We start from the raw sequence: 27,002 nt of genomic DNA, 5'->3' as shown, positions 1-27,002 counted from the left end.
GATTTAAAAATAAACAGTTTCATTGTTTTACTTATTTCTTATCTCGCAACTGAAGTAAGTGCACTGTTTTATTTCTCAAAACTTCGAATATTGTACTGAAAAATTATCAAAGAATCAATCGGTTCATAAAAATATTTTGTTGATACCTTAAATGACACGAAATAAACATTGCAAACGTGCCGTTAAAATTTATATAAATGGTTCCATTTTACTTACTCGTCATATAATTTGTTGGAAAAGAAGAGAAGGTTAGTTTATTTAATAAGTAATCGTAGTCTAAACGTGGTATCTTTTCAGTATCTCTGTCAAAAAATTTCAAAACGGCAGTGAAGCCTTTAAAACAAATCAAAGGTTTTCTTGCATATCTTACAAAAAAGAAATAAAGTAATGTCAAAAAAGAGAATCGTAAACGAAAAATACAAAACACGACGAGTTCTCGCGCCGTGAAAATAAATTCCCAAACGAAGATACATTCTTCGTGAATGAAAGGGAAGATGTATGTGCATTCCTAAAACCACCATTCGTAATCCAAACAGGAGAGTATTAATAGGCGGGAAAGAAAACAGTGAAAATTTTCAGCGACCGATGTCTGACAATCGTCGAACAGCTGACACGCGGACAGTCCAGAAATAAATTTTTCTTGTCGCGAATTTTTGTCGATTGCCTCGACAGTTCCTCCCAACTTCTTCGAAATTACGTTGTTTTTTATTCCAAAAATGTAAAAAATCATCGCCGATTCCAAAAGTAGAAATGCAGACGAAATAAATGTAGCAATAAGTAACAAAGTATAGAAAATTTTTTTAAAATATAAATTATAGTGTTGTCGTATTTTCTTTTAAAGACACATCAAGATCAAGTTCTATAAGGATAAACTAAACTTTATTATATGTTCTATATATCTGATTTCGTTGTATACAATTTTTATAAACTTTTATATGTTCTTTGTTTATTATTATTAAAGTTCCTTTAAAATCGTGAATTTTCTGTTTTATGTATGACTCAAATTTTTCAATTTCCGTATATATGCATAAACACATCTGGTTTAGGAAGCGTCTGGTTCAATAAAGTATGACTCGTTAAAAATCAAGCATTTCATATGCGCAAGCTAATACTGTAAGGTGACTGCATAATATTTTTGGTTCTTGCAAAATATTCTTCGATGATGAGTTAGTACCAATAATCAATACAGTTAAAATATTATAAAGTAATATTTAAATAAAGACATGTACATGTTTGAAATAAATTACATTTACTCTTAATAATATAGATTCACTCAAAAATATTATTCAAAGAAGAATTAAAGAGAACCTTTTAAAGGGATTGAAAGTCAGAATAATGAATACAAATGAACAAATATATGAATAAATCAGAAATTGCAAATTAATGTAAATTGTATTGTATTGATACAATTTTTGTTAGAAAAATAGAGAAAAAGTATACATTCTATTGGTAGTTTAATTACGACACATAGTACAATTTTGACTTTCGCATATTTCTCTCAATAATAATCAAGTAAATACTTTCGAGCTCTTATTGATCTGGAAACATCTTTCAAATATACTTATTTCCATAAATTCATGAATTTTTTCAAACATCCTTTAACCGAGATAATTAACTCTCTGTAACATCATGCAACCATGAAAGTTATATACCTGTATGCCTATTCTCTTTTAATTTCAGTTTGATATCTGTGTGTCACTGTATTATCATACTTTATTAATGCATTTCGATGCCAGTACCAAATTATTACATGTCAGATTAAAATAAAAAATTATTCTGAATTATAACTTTTTCCTCTCAAATCCAGACAAAGGATTGACCATAGAAATTATAAAAATATAGAATATATAACTGTGAAATATATGCGATACCTAAACAGACATCCACTTGCTTTGAACACATCTATTCACTCTATTCACATAGCATAAACTCGTCCAAGAATAATCTAATCACCTAACAAAAAAAGAAATAAAATGAACGTTTCACAGGGGTGTTAAAAATCACACCATCGCACTCACTGTCGTCCCCTCTGTCCCGCTTGTCAATCTCCCGCTGTCGAATCTCGATCGTTCCGCGTCGTAAATACGAGCCATATGATCGCCGGCCGTCTCTGAATCATCGCCGCAGAAAATATCCACGACCCCGAAGGTACAACCTACTCCACGCTTTCCACCTTCGAAAAGGTACCACCAGTTCCTCGCTTTAATATCCAATTCCTTTCTAAGAACCTCCTTCCTCACACAAACTCTCTTTTAAATCGCACGATGAAAAAAGAAAGAATAGAAAACCACGAACCTTCGTTTCTCTTTTTTTCTTCCAAAAGACACGACAGTCGCTTTAACCGCGTTTAGAGTTCCAAAGCGCGTGAAAAAAATGCCAAGCTCCTCGGGGTACGCGACAAGACGAGGGCGTCACACGCGACACACATTCACTGGACTCGAAAAAAAAAGAAGGCGCTAAAGGAGCAAAAACAGGGAAGAAAGACATGGAGGAGGAGAAAAAGAATTGAAAGAGAGAGAAGAAACAAAGAAGAGAAGGATAGAAAAAGAAGGAACGAACGATAGAAGAAGAAAGAGAAGAGGCAAAAAACACGAGAGTGGTCCAGCTCGAAGCAACAATGCCTTTTTCATCCTTCTTTTACTTGCACCTCACTAACGACCGGGAGCACGCTATCCAACCTTCTTGCTCGCCTTTTTGCTCGCTTTTTTATCTCTCGACCCGTCGCTCCATCGTCGAACGCGTCCCTATCCCTTCCCTATTTTCCCCCCCAGGGCCATCCCTTCCCTTTTCCACCCTTGTTTTTTCTACACCGGTACACAGGAAGGCAGGAAGCTTCTTCACGCGACGTACCTCTCTTTTTGCCCCTCTGTTCCTTACTTCTCTTGTTTCTCTCTCACCGACGCACCACCCTTTCTCGACCACCTTCTTCTAACTCGTTGCTTCGTCTTTTTTCCCCTTTTCCGTCTTCGTCGTCTGTTTCTTCTTGCTCTTCCTGTTTCCCTTGCGTTTCCTTCTCGCGGCCACGGCCGTGCGGAATTCGAACCGGGGTTCGATTTGGCGGCACCCGGTTTGAGCCGGTCGGCATAACTGCGTTCGAGTAGACCACTCACTCCCGGACTCGTGGCCTCTTGCCTCTTCTCTCTCGCTCTTTTTATGTTTCTCTCTCTCTGTCTCTCTCTCTCGCTCGTTCGCTCACTCTCTCCGTTTCGCTCCCAAGCTCGGCTCTACCACCTCTCGAACGTTCTTCTTAGTACTCCCTCTCTTTCGCACCAGTTTAACGCTCTTTCTTTGTCTTGTGCTAATTTATCGCTGTCTTTGTTGGTAGTAATGGGTTTGAGGTGATTTCATTTGGCTCGAGCGAGAATAGAAGGTTGCACGGAGGTTGAAGTGGAGTTTTCGGGATTTTGAAATTTTTGTCAGATGTAAAGCACCAAATGGAACAAAAGTTATGATATTGGCACTTTGGAAAATGCAATACTCGATAAATGACATAAAAATCAGAATGATGGAGTTTTTGAAACATATCTCTGTTTGAAAGTCTTCGGACAGGTGCTGTATTTCATTAAAATTGTATCAACCCTAAACTTGCACATACCGAAAAACACATTTCTGTCTCTGTATTAGTTGTTTAATTATGCTCTATACAATTGTGCTTCTCTTTTATTAAAAGTATCCTTATCATTACGTATTTATCGTTTTAACGCTAAGATCATAGATAGTACTAAGATTAATCGTATCATTCGACAGACTCCAATGAAATGTCATGATAGTACTATAAACTATAAACCTTACATCTTATACGTATATATTCATATTTTTATTAATACTGTAAAAAAGTAAAGCTTGCATTTTTATTAATAAATATTGTAACGTGCATTTTAACTTCGATATTACAAATTCATGCCTGTCTATTTTGCTGTATTCACACTTGACACATTGTAAATGTATAACCGTCCATTGTCTAGGTTTATTAACTACAACCAGCTGAAAGTACGCATTTTATTATATCTAATATCAGAAATACAACCAATTTTTACGATGGTTATTAATTATTCTCTATCCGCAAGTAGTTCATTCGAGGTAGCTCGTAACTTTACTACACTGTGAAAGATTGGAAAAATCTCCTTTCATTAATTATCTTCTAAGTAATAACATCATCACACCATGAAACAGATAAAAATCTCTCGCTTTCGATGAATTAAGAAATCCAACCCTCCACTGAGACACCCACAAAACGCCTCACCTCCAAAAAAAATGCAATCACTAAATCACCACAACAAAACCACAAGAACATCCAACTACCGCGTTCCAAGTCATTCTAAACTCACGAATCTAGGTCTCGGCGATAGTCACGAGGTGTCCTCCCAGTGGCAATCGAATTTAGTCCCATCACTATCATCACCCTGATCTTCTGCTTCGATTCTTAGCCTTGTTCCTCACTTTGGATCACCAATTTTCCCTCCTTTTCCATTTTTAGCCCCTTCTCCGTTCGTTTCGTTTTCTCTTTCGTAAACACGGTTCAACGTTGCTGTATCCCGATTTTCTCCGCCGCCTTTTTTACCCCTCCACGTTCTGTTATTCCTCCCCACCCCATTTGCTGTTTTTCTCTTTCTCTTTCCGGTACCCTTCTCTCCAACACCTAACACACTCGCGCACACACCTTCTATCGTAATGTATGTGTACACACATACAGGCATTAGTAACGCGTACCACGCTATCTTGCCGATCTAAAATTACCCCAGAAACGAGGAACGGCCGCGAGGCGAGTCTCTCGCTCTCTTCCGCACGCTTCTTACCGCTAACACGCACGCGAGTTCCGCCCTACCAGGTGGAGGATCGCTGGATCACAGTCGTGGATCGGTTACGGGGTCGATGGATCGGTTTTCCTAAGTGGCCTTCCATGAGTCTTCGAGTATACTTAGTGCAACCGATATAGTAAGATAAAACCTTCAGCCTTTGCGCCCTGAACAGCGTTCGAAATTTTATCCTAATTGATTATTCATATTAATTGCTTCTCACAGATATCCATAATGGAAACATACATATTTTTATATTCCTCTAAGAAATATTTATATCGGTATATTTTTGTCAAAATTATAGTATAACACAAAACAATATGTTTTATAATACTCTGACACTGTAAATCCTATGTGCTTGTTGGATCGTCACACGAGCTGTTCGGAAAAATACAGGAAAGCGACGATGTTGTTGATCACACAGTGGATCGGTTTTCTTAAGTGGCCTTCCGAGGGTCTTCAGATATACTTACAAATAGTGCAAACGATATAGCGCGGTTGTCAAATTAATCGTTAACCCTGTGCGGTCTGAGCAACATGCGAGATCTTATCCCAACTGAATCATGTAGGTACAATAAGCTGCTGCTTTCCAAAGGTATTTACAATTTGACTGCATTTTCATGTTTTTGTAACTAATAGTCTACATCGATATATTTCTGTTCAATTAAATTATAATCAGATTGCGGATTTTTATACATTGATGGGAAATTTAAAGATGAAAAGATGCACACAATGCATACCATGTGCAAAAATATATTTAACAAAATATTGAAGGTAGAATAACATATAATTGTTTGGATCCCGTTTCTTTAATTAGTCTATAAAAATGTTTTAACTTCTGATCGATTTTATGGCCTAACTATGCATTTCGCTTCTACCGTCTATAACAAGTATTAGGTCTGTGAAGAGGAGGTAAAAAAGTTAGCGGAGAAGAGAAAGTAGTTATAATGATGGATAGGATGAATGAATTCAGGCAATTGGCTTGATTAATGCTGTTTGTCGATGTTGTTTGTATATTGATTCTTTCGTGAGCTAGGGGAATCTGAAGTAATTGGACAAGTTTGAACTAGGTGAAGAATGTGTTTTCTTTTCGTGGGTGGAATGTATAGGGTTGAACATGTTGATTTTAGTTCAGGTCTAGTTTTAATTTCTTAATGATTTACTTTTCTTCTTTGAATACGTCAGAGGGGTTAGCGGCGTGTAATTAAACTTTCAATTTAAATCTCACTATCTCTGTAAAAATTAAAAATTATTTTGTAAGTTACGAGAGTCTAAAATAAATGAATACGTTGGAATTGAATGGAAGATACGACTTTTTGTGATTTCGTGATCGTGAAAATTTCTTTTTTGTATAGTGTTAAAGGGTCGGCAATTTGTGTATGCATTTTTAATTTAAACTTCACTATCAAGAAGAAATAATTTTTTTAATACAACTTTCCCTCCTCCTATTTCTTCCATAATATTTCTAACAATACATTATTGTTGCACACGGGAAGCAAAGGGGTTGATCAGATTTCGCATTCAGGCGCTCGAGGATCGGCTAATAATCCGTGTAATTCGACGAACAACGATCACCGTGACAATTATACGGTATTGTTTGTAACTAGTGATCAATGTGCCAGCGGAGGGTGTTGCGGTTACGGCGTTTAAGTTCCGGGTAGAAGATACGCGGAACGGTGAGCGTGGTATGTAAATTCCTGTGGCACATTTCACGCGCCATAAACTTATGAATGACCGGTGTGGACAAGTCCGTTCTGATGCGTTGCTCGTATGCTCCACCAGGGTTGATCCATAAACATGCGACGCGGAGAATTCCTAATGATTACAATCACGCGGGAACGTTGATCGAGGCTATGAATGAAAATTGGACAGTGGTAACGCGCGTTTCACGCCCTACCATCAAAGAAAATACGTTAGTAGAATGCAAAAGGAAATGTATAGTATACATTGGGCCTCCAACTTGGCTCAAAAGTTGGATCAAAGAAATTTAAATTTATGTTTTCACGTTGTGTATCGCATAATACATTTTCAATATATTGTTGTGGTGCGAAAAAAAAGTAATATACTAAAGACATAAAATCCTCTGCTTGCGTATCGAATTTTGCTGAAAGATTCAAATCAATTCTCTGTTGAATCATTAATGACAGCTTAAATTAGGATGCAGAATTTTATTTTATTTTGTATTTTATATCTTACACGGTATAAATTATCGGTTTTATTTATTATCAAGTGGATGAAAAATACAAATTAAGATTAGAAATAAGTGAATATAATTGTGATCTCTAACCTAACGATACTAATGGAGGATTAAAGATCGTTTGTCTGAGTTTATGATCTAGGTGTTAACGTAGATTCGAGATTATTTTGGCACTCCTTCCTGTTATTTTAAATAACTTTTGAGTTAAATTAGAATCAAAATATATTGCACTCCACTTTTCAGAAAATAAATGATCTCTCAGAAGAGTAATTTAATATTTGGAAGAATTTTAGTTTTAGTTATATAAGGCAAATAAGAACGGAAAATAATGACGGAGGATATTGTACTTGAATCCTAGTACCGAAACCTACTAACAGATGCAAGTTACGTCTAACAATATGACATGCAATTTTGTAAGATTAAAAACATTTTCTTCTACATTTTTTATCAATATTCTCTATTATATCGATATATATATAACAATATATAAATATAATTAATATGCTTCGTTTATCAGAATCTTCAAACTATGACTTATCCCTGGCATAAAGGAGGACACATTTCATTAAATAAATATAAAATAGAGATACAGAAAATCTTTCATCGTAAAATACGTATTTATTTCATTTCACAATTAGCATAAATCTTAATAAATCTCGCTCATGAAACCACCATAAGAATCACTCGATCCAAGCGATAATTACCTTAATCCTTCGCCAATTTCCCAATCTTCACCACTTTCAAACCATCCAATTCTCCAAATATGCATCACCAAACTTCAAAACGAAGGCAACTAGCAAACACTTTCGAACTGACTCAAACCGTCTGCTTCTAACAACTCCTAATTTCAACGGCGCGAATCAGATCTACTACCGTAAATATACGTACAAGTTTCAAGAATAAATATGTCAAATCTGAACGCAGCTGCTTCCTCCATCATTCACGATCCCTCGCCTCCGGGTTAATCATCCGGTGGTCCAAAAGAAAAGTTTGGACGACGTTCAGGAGAAACGGACAGTCGTGATCCGGACACGGGTCCACATGTCACTGGGTGGCCTACATTTACAAGTTAAATCCACACCGTGTTCCACTGTTCCAGTCTATTATAAATTGGACTGTCGACGAGTAAGTGCCGCATAGTAGAACCGTGAAGAGCTTCATTATTCCGGTCTCCGCGCAGTCCAATTCCTCAGGGACGAAGAGATAGAGATTCGAATGTGTTATGTGTGGGTGTTGGGGAAAGTGTTTGGAAAGTGAGCGTAGAGGACAAGTCAAAGCGGAAAAGCGAAAGTGAAACGAAGTATTAGGTTTTAAAGTTTCATGATAATTAGGCGAGGTACTCGTGGTTACTCCTTCCATTGTTAATACATTGCGCTTTGTTCCAAAGTCTCGTGAACGTCGCTTCTTCGCTTCAATTGACTTTCACAGGGAAGACCTACAAATATCAGTCTTCTTTTTTTATTTTCTTAGTATTTTCTTTTTCCGAGGAAAAATATATTTTCAAGTGTACCTTGAGCAAGTGCACTGGAATGTTCACGAAACGTCGGAACAAAACATGACAAACCAACCAAAACCTAATCAAAATCAGGAGAATCACAAATATGAAACGAAATTGTTGAAGATGTTCGATTTCATGGAGTGAATTGAACTTCTGTGCACGATTTTGAATGTTTGAAATATATGCGATTCTGTTTTTACATAATGCATTCACTTCTGAAGAAGCGTGTCAATCAGAATAGTGCAATGAAAAGATAGAAAATTGAATAATTGCATGCTTGTTCTTTAATAATATGATGTTTAATACATATTAGAACTCAATACTTTAACTAAATCAATTTATCTATTTTTCCAGGAAATATTCCGAAGAATCTTTCTTGTCACTTTAATTAAAATTTAATATCAACCGAAGAAACATCAAAATTCTTTAAAATTAAACAAACGAGATTTCCTTGGCAAGAATCGTATGTCTGTTTATTATTAGGTGCATCCGTCTTCGAAGGATTACGCGAATTAAATTCGCGATCTATATAAGCTTTCATTGAGTCTATTTAGAAACATTGGGTCTAAATCTAAACCTAAATAACTATTTGTATTTATAGATATTGTATTCAACGCATAATTATTTCTAACTTTTAACTTAATTCAAATATTTATTCGTGATTACATTTACATTAATATCTATGATCAAGTATATTTAATCGTGGCAAAAGATGAAGGCTAAAGGTTAAAAACATAACATAGATTTCCTGCATCTTATATAAGAGTAATTTTAAAATTCAATATACTGTTAACCAATTCCGCATCAAAATTATCTTTCCCTTTGACTTAGAATTAAATATGTGATTATACTATCATCCTAGATACTTAAAAAATGTTAATAACATTAACTATGTAGTCTAATATTTATTAAATTAAATCAACATAACAACTAAAGAAATATTTTTTAAATGTCAAGATGTTGCTTCTAAACAACTTGTCTAGTATCAGACGCACCAGTCAGTCACTAGTACGTGACAAATACGTTCTGATTTAGCCGAAGAATTTATATTGACGTTTTATTGTTAAATCGTTATCGTAATTGTGAATGAAGGACAAGTAGTTGATCATTCAATACTCACACGTAATTTAATTTGCTGGCGAAACTGTTTTATAACCTTACCTTGTCACCTTGTTCATAGCGCAATAAAAATTCCTGCAAGTATATATCGACTCATAATCACGTCCAATCGCTCGATTAAATGCCGTTGCTCTCCGCGTGCAATTTCCCGGGGATAGCCGCGACAGGTTGGCGCTCGAAGAATGACGACGAAGAAAAATGCAATTTCGCGTGCACGCCGATTCGGGAATTCCAGCATGCGCGGCCGGACAAACAAAAACGAGTTAATTAAAAGCTGGCTGCCGCAGAATAGGTGGAGAAACGAAGCCTGTGGACACACAATGCCGCGTTTCCTGCGTGCCATCCGGCCTACGTATGCATATGCATACGCATTCGCACGGAAGATGCAATTTTTTGCCGCGTGGAATGCATATTCCGTCGATCACAAGCGCAGCAATTTCGGACAAGCGGTCATGATCACCGGCTCCTAGGGAATTTCACGGCCAACGTCCATTCCCCATGGATTCGTCGACGAATGTCGCGTATTCCATGGATTCCGGGCAACTGCAGTGAGGTTATGTTCATAATGGAGTTCGTTGGCTATTGTTCGGATGGGTTTGGGTTAGGTTTCAGGCAGAATCCATGCTGGATGTCTGAATTGTGAAGGCTTGTTCAGGTTTCAAGCAGGAAGTTAGCTTTAGTTCGGAAATTTTGGCTGATTGCAATTTTTTTAGGAATTTATGTTTCAGAATTTGCAGTAACGTTATATTCATGATCAGATTCAGTGATTATTGTTTGGACGAGTTTAATACTGAATGACTGGTATATGTTTAAATAGCTGTCTAAATAAAATTAAATGTTTATTTAGATTTCAGACAAAATTTTAGTTTCAGTTTGGGATTTTTGGAACTCCGTGGTTTCTTTCTAAATGTATGTTATTTTTCATGGATTTCGAAACTAGCAGTCGCATTGTTTTTATAATGAAATTCGTTGATTGTTGTTTGAATGGATTTGAGAATCAGTTGTGTATATCCAAATGTTTGTTCAGGTTTTAGGCAAAGTGTTTCAGCTTCAGTTTAGAATTTTTGGCAGACTGCAAATAGTTTTATATGTGTAATGGAATTCATCGTTTCTTGTTTTACTCAGTCGATAGGATGTATAATGTATGTCTAAACGTTTCATCGTGTATAGATTTGTAATAATTCGAGATCTCTAATAAATCTGTAATAGTTCAATGTAATGGATTTAATAGAATTAAATTCTAGGCTGTTTAGGACATATCGAATTGAAGAGTGTACAGATCCATAATGTAATAAGTATGAGAGGATTTGAGAACGTTTGAAGTGAACAAAATTGTAAAATTTCTACAAATAGAATTTTGCAGTAGTTTTTGAAAGACTTTTTCGTTTTTACCGAGCTGGAATATAATTAGTTGGTTAATTCTTATTTTCGTTTTTTGCAAAGCTGGCTTCCTGTAAGGACATTAATGTTGAAATGTTGCCTGTGCAAGTTAATATTGTGAAGATACTTGTACAATTTTGCAAAATATGTTTTATTATAATAAATGTTAAATTATACACCATCATAACAGAGTCAGTAAATTATCCTAGAATTGTTTATTCAGTTTATGATAATGATTCTTCACAAATTGATTTCTGATATCTCCGAAGAGAATATTAGCTAATTGAGATCCGTGTGATAACAGAGTACTCAAAGTACATTATACTGAAAGTACATCCAATACTGAATATATACTGGGTATATTTATGTATAAAATACATATTGTATGAGAGCACCATAATTTAAAGGACTGCATATTAAAGCAAGCTATAATTAAAATTGTTTTCCAACTACTTTAGATGAATTTATAGCGTAATATAAATATATGAATCGTACCTCTGTATGAAAAAATGTATATATGTTTCTCAGAAACGTGATAAAATTTATTCAGTCCCTAAAATAGAATGGCGTCCGGAATTAATTAAAAAAAGAAAAATATTACATCCTTTTTATAAAAATCTACAAAAATTTCCATTACTTTCGTAATTAAAAAAAAAAAAGAAGAATGCAAAAAATTCTTGATGATACTGTGAGAAATTTTTACAAAAATGACAAGCTATTTAACATTCTGAAAACATGAGAGCATAGAAAGCTCTATCTCAATAAATCGTCATATATTCTACCAAAAAAAATTGTCCACCGTGTATAGTTCGTGATGTAAAACCAATGTCATAAAAAATTCATCAGAGAACTAATTTTTCATCTGCGATAAAGTATTGCAAAAGGCTCGTGGCATATTCTTGGTAATGTAGACTGATTGTAATAATCGCGAGCAAATTAAATTGCGATTCACGTCGCGAGCACAAAACTCGTTAAGGACCCATGAAAATTGTATGGAAAATAAATTGCATGGCCCGGGAGCGCGGAATTACCTGGCACATGCAGCCCGGATTCATAGGAGTTAATGAAACTTTCAGCTAATGCACACAACGAACAATAAATTAGAGGAGGCAAAAGGAACGCAGAGAGCGTAACGCGATTTGAGGAAACAGCATGATTTTTCCTCGCGCTTCTAGCGGTGGATTTTGTTACATATACTGAACTCTGCTACTATTTTATTTTAATAAATAAATTGTACTCGAAATCTACGTAAAATACCTGATGAGCTAAAAATTTATTTTTCAATAAATTTATATGTAGATGACTTTACCGGATATTATTAAAAACTCTATTTAAAAACTTTGTTCGAATGAATTTAGATTTTAATATATATAAATATAATATTATAATGTATATATAAGATAAATTAAAAATTCTGATAAAGAACATAATTCTTCTGAACTAATGACTGATCATGCTACCCTCGAAGAGTCAGTCGTACGAATTATAAAATTGTCACGAAGAAAACTGAAAGATAGTAAATATTTTAATCGCGAGGGTTAACACGGAGGTAGCGCTCGAGTTTTACGTGGTTGCAGTCGACGTAAAAACTCGCGTTTCGTGACCCGTCAGATCGCACGTCTCGATTAAAGGAATCGAGGCAAGAAACTCCTTTGATCTGGAATCCTAAGCTCGACAGGCCGAAAGCTTAGAACGATGGAGAAGATTGCGTTTTACAAATGCTCTATCAATCTTACAGCAACTGTTAATTTTCCAAGATGGAAGTACGACACTTGATTGACTACCAACGTGATTTCGTTAAAGTTCCTTTCTTTAAAATGAGATTTTATTGTTAGAACATTTCATTCGAATGAGAAAGAGAAAAAATCGGACAATATTTTAAGCTATTATGTGCCGTATTTGAATATATTCTATGGGCATGAAATAATAAAAAAATGGATAAATTGCGCTAAGATAATCCGCAGTTTTCCTAAATAGAATAAAGAGATTCGCGAATTCTCGAAGAACCGCGCATTAACTGAATTTATTGATCAATAAAGTAGCCAGTTAACGTCATCCATAAATTTAGTAATTCATTTCCACTGGCCGAAACCCCTTTTAATTTATGTCCATTGTTTATTCATTATACCGTTTAATCTTTGATAAATTCATATACCCTTTTGGAATCGTTATTCAAAGCGATATTGGATTTTTAAAAGATGTGCAAATATAAAGTAGAATTATTAAATGTACAAAAGCAATTAATTATTTAAGTTTACGAAATCTGAAACATTATTTAAATGTAAATTAAGGACACGCGGTGGTCTTATTGTAGCGAAACGTACTATCTGCGTCTATGTACAATCTTTTAAATTTATTTCTCCGCTTTAACCAAGCAGTTCTTATTCTCAAATAGAAAATTTCCAATATTAATAGAACGTATGAACAATAAGTGGAGGAAAAAGATTCTGATTGCATTCAAAATACGAAAAAGTTTCATTATATCAACATAATACGATTTTAAAATAGTTAAAAATTTCAAATGTTAAAAATTCATATATACGTATTACCAAAGTTTAAAATATCCTAACAAATGTCCGAAAATCTCCTTTATAAAATTAAACATCGTCCCGTCGCTATCTAGAAACCTAAAATCTTCAATAAATATGTATGTATATACCTGTAACGGTGGATCTTAAAATACCATAATTTACATACATACAGCATCACCCATAAATATACATTGGGACACTTGAAATTAAATGCCTTTCATTGCTTTCATATTTTAGTCATTTTATTAGAAATCTATTATTTCATTCGTATCGTATATATCTTACAATACAAAATATTAGATGAAGCAAAATTTGTTAAAGTTTTATAACCAATGTAGCCAAGTGTATTAATGGAAGCAGGAACAAACGAATTGATAAATTATTTATGACAGAAGTAAAGTAGTATTTCTTACGAATAGATATTACATATACCACTTAATAGACATTAATAAATAATTTCTACTACTGCTACTATAAAGAATAGCTGCCTCTTCTTTAAACCTATTCTCTTTGTTTGAAGCTTAACTGTTCATTTATTCCCAGATATTTTCAGAAATAACAGGAACAATAAAAATGATGACACGAAAGAAGCAGCAACAAACGAATTGATAAATTATTTATGACAGAAATAAAGTAGTATTTCTTACGAGTAGATATTGCATGTACCACTTAATATACATTAATAAATAAGTACTACTACTATTACTGCTAATACTATTATAAAGAATAGCTGCCACTTCTTTAAACCTATTCTCTTTGTTTGAAGCTTAACTGTTCATTCTCAGATATTTTCAGAAATAGCAGGAACAATAAAAATGATGACACGAAAGAAGCAGCAAAATGGATAGAAAAACGAAGGGAAACTAAACGTTACCACGACAGGGACGATAAATCACCGGTGTAATATCTAGTCACGGCAGGTCAGGTCCCAAGTCTCGACGGGTAGACGCAGCGAAGTCTTATTCAATTCGCATGCTCCAAGAACGCTGCGATTACATCGCGTGACTCGATGCACCGGTTCGGATTACACGTGCCTCGGGATCTTGGTGATCCTAAATCCTGTCGGCCCTTGTCACCCAGCTCCAGGAACTCCGAAAACGACGTGGGCGACCGACTACGTCGTGCCTCGCTCGACCAAACACCTACAGACAGTTTGTGTCTGGCCAAAGTCTTCTGTCTTTTTCGTGATTCCTAGCAATTTTCTGCTCTCTTCTTCACTTCTCCTCGATTTTTGCAATATTTTACGGCTCTCTGTGATTTTCTAAAATTTATTTCCATATTTTTAGCATTTTATATGATTCTCGACAATTCTGGCAACATTTACAATATTTTTCAGTTCTTCGCAATTTTCGTAGTTTTTACTGTTTCCTGTCATTTTTTTGTTATTCTCTCTAACTTTCAGCAAAGCTTTATAATTTTATTACACACATTAATGTCTATGGTATGCAAAAATATTCTCGTCTCAAAAAAGGAATCTAAACGGCCGATTACTTTCCCTAGTGATACTAAACTACACCAAGCTACATCTTCTTCCATAAATCTGTATCACGACGAGTTAACCTTCTTCGTCAACCTATTTCTCAAATAATTTATATTTCTTTCCCCTTTCTGAGATGTTGATCGTTTTTGTCGTAACTGGAAGTGGGAGAGCATTTTCCTTCGTCACGTTTCATAAGCGAACCTTTTATTTGGCCGCTCGACTCGTTTGTATTACAAATTGCTCTAAGAAGATTTCCCAGTCCCGCGTCCTTGGTACCTCGCCTAGATCCTGATTTATACTTCTCGATCTGCGCATCAGCAACCGTGGCTCGTTCACGGCGCTCTTCGACGACAGAAATTCTCGAGTACATGTCTCCACTGTGCTGAAACAGAGCTCATAATGCGAGGAGAATTTTTCCCGTAAATCCGTACGAAACGCGCCCTAATTGTGATTGTTGCAACATTTCCAGTGCAGTTGTGCAAGTAACATTAAACTCCAGATTTAAATTAACTTGATTTTAAAACAAATAATCCCATAATGCTTTTTAATTCGATGCACGAGTATGTTATAGATTTTTAAATAATATGTATATAGACTCAAACAATGTGTTAAATATGCAGAATTAATTTAATAATTTTCACAACCAGTTTTAAAATTGGACCTAAGTCAACACCTCGAACTTTCACAAAGCACGCACCGTGTGGATCAATGAATTTTAGTAGAACCAAAGTATTCGGTTCTATCGCCAATTTTACAGTTTATGTCATCGATCCAAGCCTGAAGGTTACACAAGGCCGCCACGTTAACGGCCAACGCCAACCCTCTTGTCTTTGCTTTTTCACGAAAGAAACCAACTCTGACGATCTTTCTCCCCTAACCTCTACGTACGATTACGTTCGTACAGTAATTGCTGGAGAAATAGGAAAGCACAAGTGGTCAGGGGTTCGCGAAAATGAACTCACACACCCTCTGTCGAATTGACCTCGCTGCTACCAGGGGTGGCAGATGGCTCGGAAAATCTAGGATTACGAAACTAACGGAAATATCGAATTACTGGCACCGTGCAAACGGTCGCGAACGAAGAAACGACCGTCCGTGCAATTGCGGCAATCGAACGGCGTATAACCGTGTCTCCTCCGCCTCCCTTGGGGGTGGTTTATGGGGGTGACGCGTGTTCTCGCTGAATGGAACTATTCCCACTCCACGGGCAAACTCTTTTCCAATTGTCTTCGTAAGAAGGTCCACTGATTGGATCGGATAAATTGAGATCTTTTAATTGGAATAGGGTGGAAGACGATTCTCGACCGATGATTATGGAAAAATTTCAACGGAATAGGTTTTACGCTTTGGGTGTCGGCTATGGTTTTTATGGTATTTCCATAGTTCGTACTTTCGGAAGAGGTTTCTTTTTTTCGGGGCAAACCTGAAAAGTGACATTTCCATAGAAAAATCACGAAATATGTCATCGTGAAATTATAAAATCTAAAGCCTAACACTTCGCTTCATTAGCAATTAACCATCATTACTTTCAACCACCATCCAAATCATTTAAATTATCGCATTGTCAAATATGATTCTCGTGAACTTCCTGATGGAATAAAATGTAAAATTCGGTCAAATTAATCATCGTGATATTGGCAGCGACTAGACTCGATCGTATTTGAAGTATTGGAAGGGAGCGGGTAGGGATACGCATGGTGCTTCGTTAACCGCGTCGGGCCTTATGGAGTATCGGAGGTCGGCGAATTTCGCGTCCCGTGAAATCCCGCGGGTGCAACGAATCGGCGATCAAGCGACAAATTAACTCTGGATCGCGTCGTAGATCGCCGCGGGTGGCCCCACGACGCAATGCGACGCGTTAAACGTTCGCAGAACGCTGACGACGGCGTGTTATCTGTGTTGCTTTTTCGCAACCGGATGACATCCCCCGTAAACAGCTCGATCGGCCGTGTTGCTTCCGGGAACAGGATCCTCCATGCAGTTCCCGGAGGAACGTCGATACCTTCTTGAATTCTACACGGTGATTAGACTAAGTTTAATAACTATACAGAGTGTTTCGGACGAAGGAGACCATTTGAGTATTTATTGAAAAATATATATATTTAATAAAAAATTAGTATACAGTATAAATAGCCATTTTAATTTTTTTAAATTAAATTTAAATAATTATTAAATTTGTAATACTTTCATCATCTCTGCGAAATATATAGTTGTAATTTATTGTATTGTAAATTATTTATATAGAATTCCACTACTTAGTTTGTTAGTAATAATTATTTTTTTATTATTTAAGTCTTGTTAAACATGTTATTTCAAACAAAAAGTTATTTCGATCTTTCACACTATCAAAAAGTTCAGATTATTTTACTGAAGAAGAAGGAGAGGAAGAAGTATCTCTCTGTTTATTTTTGTTCTCGCGATAAAATTGTATTTTTTACTCGCGCTTTCGAAATTAGAATAATTTAAACGGATCATGTTTAATCACGTTGAATAACATCAACATCTTATGATCAAAGAATTTTTCAGCTTCCTTTGATTCAGAGGAACTTCAATTACAACTCAAATAAATTCAAACTCTAGATGCGCTTAAGTCAAACATTCTAAGAAATCCTACAAGATATTCGCCTTAAGTTTTGATATTAGCACAGAAACTTCTAGATCGAAGTACTACAAATTTCTACGATATGTATTTGATTTTTAATAATTCGTATATAATTTATGAATATATATAAAACCGAAATTTTTAATAATTCCCAAGCACATCGTGTTTTTTTAAATTTCGTTCAATTCCAATTCCCAGAAGGAACAGTACCAAATTATATTCTATAGAAAAACTTCTCAAAAATCTACTTTTTATTTTACTCGCAATTCTTCAGCCAATTTACATTACGCAATTCTATTCTTCAACATCGTGGACATAAAAGCCAATGCTAGGGATTTAAATTTAATTAACCAAATAGAAATTAATAGAAATTTATTTCATTCGCTAAATATTATAATAAACACTATACTTTGAATATTTGGTGATCTTAAGTTTCCTATAAATCGATCAAAATCCGCAATCTACTTATTACCTTTCCAATTCCTAAACATCAGAAACTCTCCATAGCATCATTTTCCTAAAACTCGATGCCGTGGTATTTCTTAAAAAATTTCTCAAAAGTCCTGCAGGATAATCCGAAAGCAATTGAATCCAATAACCATGCCGGAAATTTGTACCAATTCGAAGGCTGATCGGCAAGGAAATAACGTACACCTTTCCGCTCGAAATCTCGTTCGAGTTTCCATGGACGTCGCGACGAATCGACGCGACATAGGAAGCTGCTTTGCTCTCTGGTTTCTCGCTCGTTTACCAGCTTTGGTCTCCCGAGGAAAAGGACGTGGATCAACAGCGCTGAAAATGTGGAAGCTAGGAAACTTCGATCCGATCAGGAACAATAGCAGACACCGGCGATGACGGTTTATCGGCATTCTTCGTGACGTTTTCTACGCTCGTGTACTTCGTTCCTTTTATCGTATTGACTTTATCTTTCGAGAATAGAGATCCGAGCACGCGGAACTCTGCAGGGAGATTTACGAAGATCGTTTTTTAACCGTAGTCCCCGATTCTCGCTCCCTCGAGAATGTATTTTGTTTGAGAAGGAACTCTTGCCTTCCATTCGAAGAGAAGAAGTAGAAGTTTTTGAGTATCCCATCTTTTTTTTTTTTGGTTTTACGTTTTCCGAGCGGCGAGTGAACTGGGAATTTGAAGAATGATTTTTTCAGAAAATTAGTATTTTTGATTGATATTGAAGTTAGTTTCAAGTTATAATAATTTGTTTGGAGGTTATGGCTGATGATGGTCATGCGTGAGCACAGACTGATTTTTGTATATAAGCACTGACCTGTTAATTGTTTTAGGTGTAAATTATAATAAATTCACATTGTTAACAATTTTTTGTTTGTGAAATTTATCTTATCTTAAACATCAGAAAACATTGAGCAACGTGGGTCACCGATGGCCACCGTCGCAGTCAGCGCGTTATCTAAACCCTGGTCTTTATTTTATACGATCCAACGTTGATTTTCGGCCTACAGTTAATTATTTATAGCTACGTTGATCTGGAAAGAGGGTAAGTGTAAGCGAGTAGAAGCTTCTACGTTTAACCTGTTGCGCCGAGGGCGGATTTATCGACCTGTGTCGATGAATATTTCACAGGAATCGTCAAGTCTCTCGACAGCGTGATAATAAACTGTGATTTTCATGGCTGGAAAAAATGGAACATCGATGAACGAAGTTTACTCAAACCAAGGATTATTGAAATCGTTCAAATTCTTCTCTCCCATCTCTTCTTCCCTTCGCTATTTATCTCCTTTTATGGATTAGATTATACGATCGAATATTTCGTTTGTTTGGAAAAGCGTATCTTGTATTAAAATAAGATTACGTTGAAAGAATGTACCTTTGAAGCAGTTCAGCATTAATATCAGAGAGGTAAATGAAAAATTCGTAATTTTTTATGGAAATTTCAGAATGTTTCGTATAATACGCGTAATATATTTATAAAGGAGATCTGTGACAAGTCTCCGAATACTTTCGTGGGCCACTTTTCACTCTCTTCATTATATTCTGAAATATATATTTCGAAATCTACAGAAATCTTGATCGCTCGCCAAACGCGACAAAGACATTACGCTTTCTACCTGCCGTTATTTCACCCTCCCTTTGTTCGTACCAAGTTTCCAAGTAAGCTTTCCAATCGAACAGCCTGTAAATCGTAGTTCGCCGAAAGAATCGTTCCGTTATCATCCATATTCAGCCGACACCATCGTTCGGAGGAAACGTTCCATGTTCCAGGAACGGCAGGCTGCAATAACGATAAAACTGTCCCGACCATTCTGTGGCCGCAAACCGCAAATGTAGACGGCCAACCAACCCCGCGATGGCGGGGATAGTTTCCCATGGAAACAGCTTCAGACAACAATTCCGTGGGACATCGATGTTTACTGCGCGTCGAGTTAACGCAAAGACAACCCCTGTGCTGCTTTGGACGCGACCGGAAGAGAGAACAGGATCCGAGCGCATCGATCTCGCGAGGGGGCGGACAGGATCCCGAAAGGGTTTCGTGCTGCTACAGCTCGACCGGGGATTACATTCCATTGGCCAGCCGATTGTTTGTCCTTAGTAAAGTCGTGTGTAACGTTCTTTGCCACTTCCGTTCTTTCCTACTTCCGCTCTTTGTGCTTATTTAGCTTGCAGCTGGACGCCTTGTTTGACAAACGAGTTAATATTGTAGCTTTAGGTAATTTTGGAGATCCTTCTTTTGAAGTAAAATTTCTCTGTACCAACGTAATACAGTCACTAATTAACAACCATGTTAATTTACACAAAGATGAAGAGTTAAATAGTTATAATTGCGTGAATAGTTAGGTAAGATCAGTGTGTAAATATATGTATCGAGAATTATGGCTAAGTGGTTGAGAGTTGCTTTTTATAGCTAAAAATAAACTATTATTATTATTATTATTATTACATAAAGATAAAGGTAAACATAGGTATTAGATTAAATAACAGATTTCAACATGTTTCAGGGGTTTAAATACACTTGTGCATGAATTTTTAGTCGTAATCATTTCTGTAGAACGTTTTAGGAGCAAAGAGTGTTGAGAAAGAATTCATAAATTTGGGAAATGCACTAGGTCATCCGTTCTTTCGTTTTATAAGGAAATAATGGACGCACAACATTTTACGTTTTATATTATTTTATCGATACGTATGATCCATTTTGTCCTATCAAAATAAAGATCACAACGTTGGACAGATTAAGTTTCACGTTTGTATAAAGATGCATCGTTGTAAAAGACGGGTCTGTAAAAGAAAAGCACTTTTCGGACAACCTAATAATAGACGAGTAGGTTAATAAAAGATGGTATAGTGATTATATTCTATTGATTTATATTATTAAACCTTGAAACGGATCTGAAGATATACATATAGAAATAGATTATATTTATGAGAAATATACAGTTCGCAAAAATTCTGGAGATAAACGATCGAATATTTTCATGGGTCACTGTGCTTTCAACTTTTTACTGGAAGTCAATATCAATACATAATTACTTCACGTATAGCGAAATTTCAGGCGTGAGGTTTATTGGAATTGAAGCAAGTACGTGATTAATAGTTTCGAAATAATCACCAGCATCTTCCATGCGTTGTTTCATAACGTTGAAATTTAACAGTCTTTAAATTTAACATATTTTAAGTCATTTGAAATATTATTAGATAGATCTAAGTAGACTAAAAATAGTAATACGAATAATTTATATATAGGACAAAAATGATGTGATCTTGGAATTCATACGGACTTCAGTTATACCAAGCAAAGATTTTTAACAAGAATGGGCATCTGGTAGATCGACTGGCTGTCCGCCCAGTTACGTCGAGTTGCTCATCTTTTTGTCCTCAGACCCTCTTCTTCCTCTTCGTTTCCTGCCGGACCTCTCGATCGTTATCTAAACGATCTTCTGGTGCGCTGGACCGGCGTCTCAGGGTAAGATAACGCATTGCCAGGATCCCCCGTCCTTGGGACTACATTCAACGACCGTCTGAACCCTGTTTCTCTTATCATAGACTCTTTTTCTTCTTGTCAAACCAGCGAATTGTTACGTTAGCCATCGTTACGTTATTAGGCGGAAGATACGATAGGGTCATTTACTAAGTTTCCCTTTGGAGACTGATACCACAGTCTCTGTCTTCTGACTGAATTTTCAACGTTCGATACTTGTAGCTTGATTAATTAATTAATTAATTAAGAAGGTCCTTGTTACGTTGCGCGGTGATGTCGAAGAAAATTAGGTAGAAGGGAAAATGGAGGTACACGCGAGGGAATATATATCTGTCTAGATTCTGGAAGCTTGAAACATGAGCACATCATAAAGTGTGGTATGTAGTTTCGAGATTCTCTTCGAGCATTAGATAAATTAAACATTCCAAATTCGGTTATTGATATTGCGTGTTGTATTTTGGCAATTACAGATATTTCATCACATTGATCATTATTAAATTTGAATTAATTGGATATTGAATATCAAATGTATCAAATTGATGTATATGAATGATTACTGTTGCAACGAAAGCAAATAGAAACGTGTAATTACGCTTCTACGTCAATGAACATTTTTTCGCATTAATTGATTTATAATGAAATTGATCAAATAATGTTACTACTTTTCATTTTCCTTCTTTAACATTTTTTTCTTATTAATTATCATAAAATCATTATTTTATTAATAATCATAAAAATCAGAAAAGAGGATGAACTTTCAATGCCACATTTTTTCTATAAAATTTAATATTTTCTTAGTACATCAAACAAATGTTTCCTTTTCTTGCATCTGCACAACACGTTTATAAGGAAATTGCTCAAATAAACGTCTCGTCCTACATCTCACGTCTCATATACGTCCCAATTACAATTAGTAATAACATAGAATTATGTTATAATTATTTTACTTTATTATATTATATCTATTATATAAAATTGTCATATATGTCATATCACAATACGTTATACGTTAAAATTTATAATTAATTTAACCCTATCTTTGTCATTTATCCTTACGTTCCTAAAAGAGTGGTCCATTTGAAAAAAGACTCTAAACTATATACAAACTTCTTTCGAACATTTCCCGTAAATTGGAAGAATTCTATAAAAGGGAGAAAAAAAGCAAAGGATTCGATGATATCACCTCGACTGAACATTTTCAATTTCTCGAATAATCCCACGATCATCACCCGATAACAAAAGACGGAGGATTTTTCATGCTCGTGGAGTTGCAGCGAATTTTCCGGAAGTCCTTAAACAAAGAGCAGACTCGGTGTAAAGAAAGAGAAGAACAACGATACGGATAGAAATCGAAGGCAATCGATGGAACATCCTTTGCATTTCGCGAGCTGCATACCGTGGAATGTTATTTCGCGGCGAACGCTCAGTGTAATGGGATTCTCCGAGGACTATCTAATTTCTTTCGTCCATTTCTCTCGAAACGGAATTCCTGGTCGTATGTTCTTTAAGTAATGGCCCGGCAACGCGAAGTGAATTTACATTTCGATGGGATCGACTTCATTCTCGGCCCTCCCACGTTCTCGCTCTGTTTTCTTTTCTCGTATTCGTCCGTCCATCTTTTTCGATAGAAAGATTCTTAAGTCGGCTCCCTTCTTTCTGGAGCACAGATGTCGCAGGAAATCTCCTGCCGATTCTGTGGAAATGGACTAACCGAGGGCAAATGGAACAAATCGAGTGTTGATAAGTTTTGTTAAAGACGATTTTGTCAGATTCTGATTAGGTTTCCATTTGTTGTTACATGTTCTGCATACTTTGCTCGAGAACAGTAACTGGTGCTAATAAACGTCTTACAATAATGAACGTGAGAAACCATCTTATATTTAATACTTGGTATTGCCATTTTGAAATTCAAGCTTTGTAAAAGGCAAAAATCGATACACTAAATATATCTGTAATATCTGTGGGAAAATAATTTAGATAATTTTATTTTGTTACAGGTGAGTGGTATAAACATATGATGATTATCTTCTCCAAATTATCGTCTACGACAATTTTAATGTAAGTAAGTAACTATAAAATTAGTAACATATATTGCAAATACTCGGTATTAGTTATATAGTACATCCGCTTAATTTATAATACTAGTCAATTAGATACAGATATAATGAATATCGTATCGTTACTTTCAGTACTTTCAGTTAGAAAGAATTATAAAAATATATAATCAGAAAAAAAATTTATTGGTAAGCTTTAATGGAAAACAAATGTACGAACAACAGTACTCGAATGTGTTACTATAGCAATGACCTCCACAGAGTTAAATTATTTCCAACTTGACCCGATATGCCACCAAACACCCTCAAACCATGACCAATCCACTTTCACAACTAAAACCTACTCAATGTATTCCTCCGCCCTTTCATCAAATTTTAACTTCTCCATACCACAAAAGAGAGAAACCATCGTTGAAAAATCTTTTCCAGCAGTTACACGTCGCTAATTGCTGGAATTGAAGGGAAAGAATGTCCGATCGTAGAACTATTCGTTTGGATACTCGAGTACTAGGAGGAAGCAGCTGGTGCCGGTGAGAAAAGGGACAAAGGAAAGGGAAGTTTTAACGAGCCTCCGGTATTTGCATACGTCTCATTAGCGATTTTTAATTGCGAGTAGGCGGCCACTTGTTCCTTGGCTGTTTCCCTCCGCTTCTTCTTCGACTAGCAAGTAGAATAAAGATATCGTTCACACTGATTGAAACAATTAACTCATCACTCTGGTGATCACATCGTGTCATTCGCGTGAAAAACAGCAAAGTGAACGAGTTCGTTGTTGTGCACGAGAGTTGTCTGTTATCATTGCGGTGATAAACCGTTGCCTCTGGTTATCAGCCGCTAATTGCGCGAAATGACGCGTTCGCAAATTATTTCCGTAGCCCTACAACGCACACGTGAACAGCCTAGTTGGTGCGACCTTAAATGTTAATTATAATAAAATATATAAATATATATAATATTATATTATATTTGTATAAATATATAAGTAAAAGGTGTTCATTTTAGAATAATCTCTCTTTAAATCGATATTGTATCAGAATCGAGCATCATTCAACAATAAATATAATCGGTTATTATAATTAAATATTGAAATTAAATAAATATTTTCAAAAGATTCTTTGGTTAATAGGATAAGAAATAAAACATGGATTTCAGTATTGTGACAGATACTGAGTTTACTAAAAATAAAATCCAACCTTGTATTTAATAAAATATTTGAACATATCGAATCGTCATTAACGCGTTAACGCAAATCTTTTCGTTTACTTAAGCTGGAGACCTATAATTATCGAGGGCAATATGTACCATCACGAATAATTGGACAGAACAGCGACAGTTTTTGCTCGTAAACACAGTCCACCGGGCTGCGCGTGGCAATTAAAATACTAATTACGAGTAACGTTGACACGACGTGGACGTTCGTTTAATTTCTTTCGATTTAATTACCGATTTCACACTCGCATTTGATGCCACGTGGGTCGTTGCACACCCGCGTCTGTAAACATTTCGCGATTCCGGATTCCCGACCTGTGTCTAATCATTTAGAACGTTTCAACTCCGAACGTATTTTAGACCTCTGTTTGACGATTATTAATTGAAATTTGATTACGTTAAAATCGCCGTATTTATTACTCCTTATCTTTGGTTCTATGTTTGTGGGAAAAATTTGGACTTTACTGCAAACAATTCATTGGAAAAATAAAAGTTGAACATTAGCTAAATGCTAAATCCAATTTAATGAGATTACAAAAAATCAATTATCCTTTGGTTTCTAAAAAGTGCTTAATAAAAAAAGAAGCTACTTGTTATATATTTTCTTAATAAGATTGCTATGTATATGGCTTCCAAAGATACTGATTTTATTTGTCAAATATGAAATCCCTCGAATTAATAATTATATTATATTTCATTTTCTATTTTAGAATTCTAAAACTCGAAAGGAAAATCAGTAGGTACACTTATCGCTGTTTAAAGCAGCATGAAAATTGTTAAGTTCAGTCAAGTGATTTGAATCAAGTTGGCTTCTTGTCGCTTCTAATCAAAAGTTGAGTAAGAAATTATGTCAAATAGCATAACGATCTATCCTAGTATAAAATATGATGAATCTAACATTTTGATTTTAAACCCATTAAAATGAAACTCCGTTTCTCGCAGCACTGACGTGACATAATTTAATTAAACCGGCATAACTCAATGAACCTCGTCGAAATTTAAAGTTGCATCTAATTTAATTAAACTTCAATTTAACTTAGCTTCTACACTTTCACATAACTATCTTCTATTATCTACGTCAATCTACGAAATACCTCTTCTCCTATCTAATTCTCCTCAATTTCTATTCCAAGCATAACTTTACTCGATAATACGTTTACTGCCACGCGAATTTTGTATATTTTGCCCTGCGATAAATTGAAATATGTTATACTGTAATATCTCATTTTTATATTAAATATTAAAATATTATATATAATATATTGTATTTTTCTGTCAGTGTTATTTGTAAATCATTCGCATTGTTGACAACTTTTTAGCCCGTGAAATTTATCATATCTCAATCGTTCGAAAAAATTGAGTAACTTGAATCATCGATGATCATCGTAGTAATTAACATGTTAACAAAAATGAAGTTTGTAATGCTTGCGTTAGGAGAAATAGGAAAAAAGGGAACAAATGTGCAGGACTTCGCTTCCCTTTAATTCCCCTCGTTGCGTTGCTCTAAAGCATAGCACATTTTCGCAACAATGTTTGCTTTTAATTCTTCGACCTTGTTATTATCCTTGCAATACAATGGGAGTTCACATCTCGAAACTTGCAGCCATACACGTCATTTTATCGCATCAAGAAAACGAAATGAAAAGTTAAATGAACTTAAATGAAAAGACGTTATTCTTTTTATTCGACTTATTTTCGCATGCGCAATTACCACTCGACCTGTTGTGTCACGATTTTGGAGACACCCTGTACATCGTTTAATTTCCATTGGATCACAAGTTGGAACACTCGCATACGCAATTGTGAATGAGATTTTCACAGAAGCTGTTTATTTAGATTCATGAAGTATGCGAGTATGATAGAAAGATAAAGAGATCGATGGCTGATGAATGTAAACAAATCGCCAAGCGGTCCAAAGCGGCGAACAAGTCGGCTATGCTTGTGACTGTGTCATAGAACACACGCATCGACAGGATTCAATGCGCTAGTATCGACAACTTTTTTCGAATATTTCGGGAACTATGCGCGAGCGATAATTATATGTATAAAAAAAAATTATCTAGAATCATGCATCCGACATCACATTTAAAAATCATCGCTATAGGCGAGAGAGCAGTCTTTCGACAAGTTCACGTTGTCCGGAAAGATTAGATTTGAAGAAAACAGTGTGATTCGTGGAAAATGCATAGT

The 27,002-nt window shown here is 35.5% G+C and overlaps 2 protein-coding genes across 4 annotated transcripts in view; one reads left to right on the top strand and one right to left on the bottom strand.

The window, feature by feature from the left end:
* The window catches only part of LOC132914234 (uncharacterized), a 59,412-nt gene extending 56,074 nt beyond the window's left edge, over positions 1 to 3,338 (bottom strand). Inside the window, exon 1 of one of the 2 annotated variants that reach the window (XM_060973153.1) lies at positions 2,851 to 3,338. The gene's annotated coding sequence lies outside the window, so the exon portion shown is untranslated. The remainder of the gene's footprint in view (positions 1 to 2,850) is intronic. The other variant, XM_060973152.1, reaches the window with a different exon arrangement.
* The window catches only part of LOC132914055 (tyrosine-protein kinase transmembrane receptor Ror), a 356,038-nt gene that overhangs the window by 145,634 nt on the left and 183,402 nt on the right, over positions 1 to 27,002 (top strand). The gene's annotated exons all lie outside the window — the stretch shown is intronic.

Source organism: Bombus pascuorum, chromosome 14 (genome assembly GCF_905332965.1).
Source record: "Bombus pascuorum chromosome 14, iyBomPasc1.1, whole genome shotgun sequence".
Taxonomy (NCBI): Eukaryota; Metazoa; Arthropoda; class Insecta; order Hymenoptera; family Apidae; genus Bombus; species Bombus pascuorum.
Note: the sequence above shows the minus strand (reverse complement) of the source record. Positions and strands in the feature narration are given on the sequence as shown.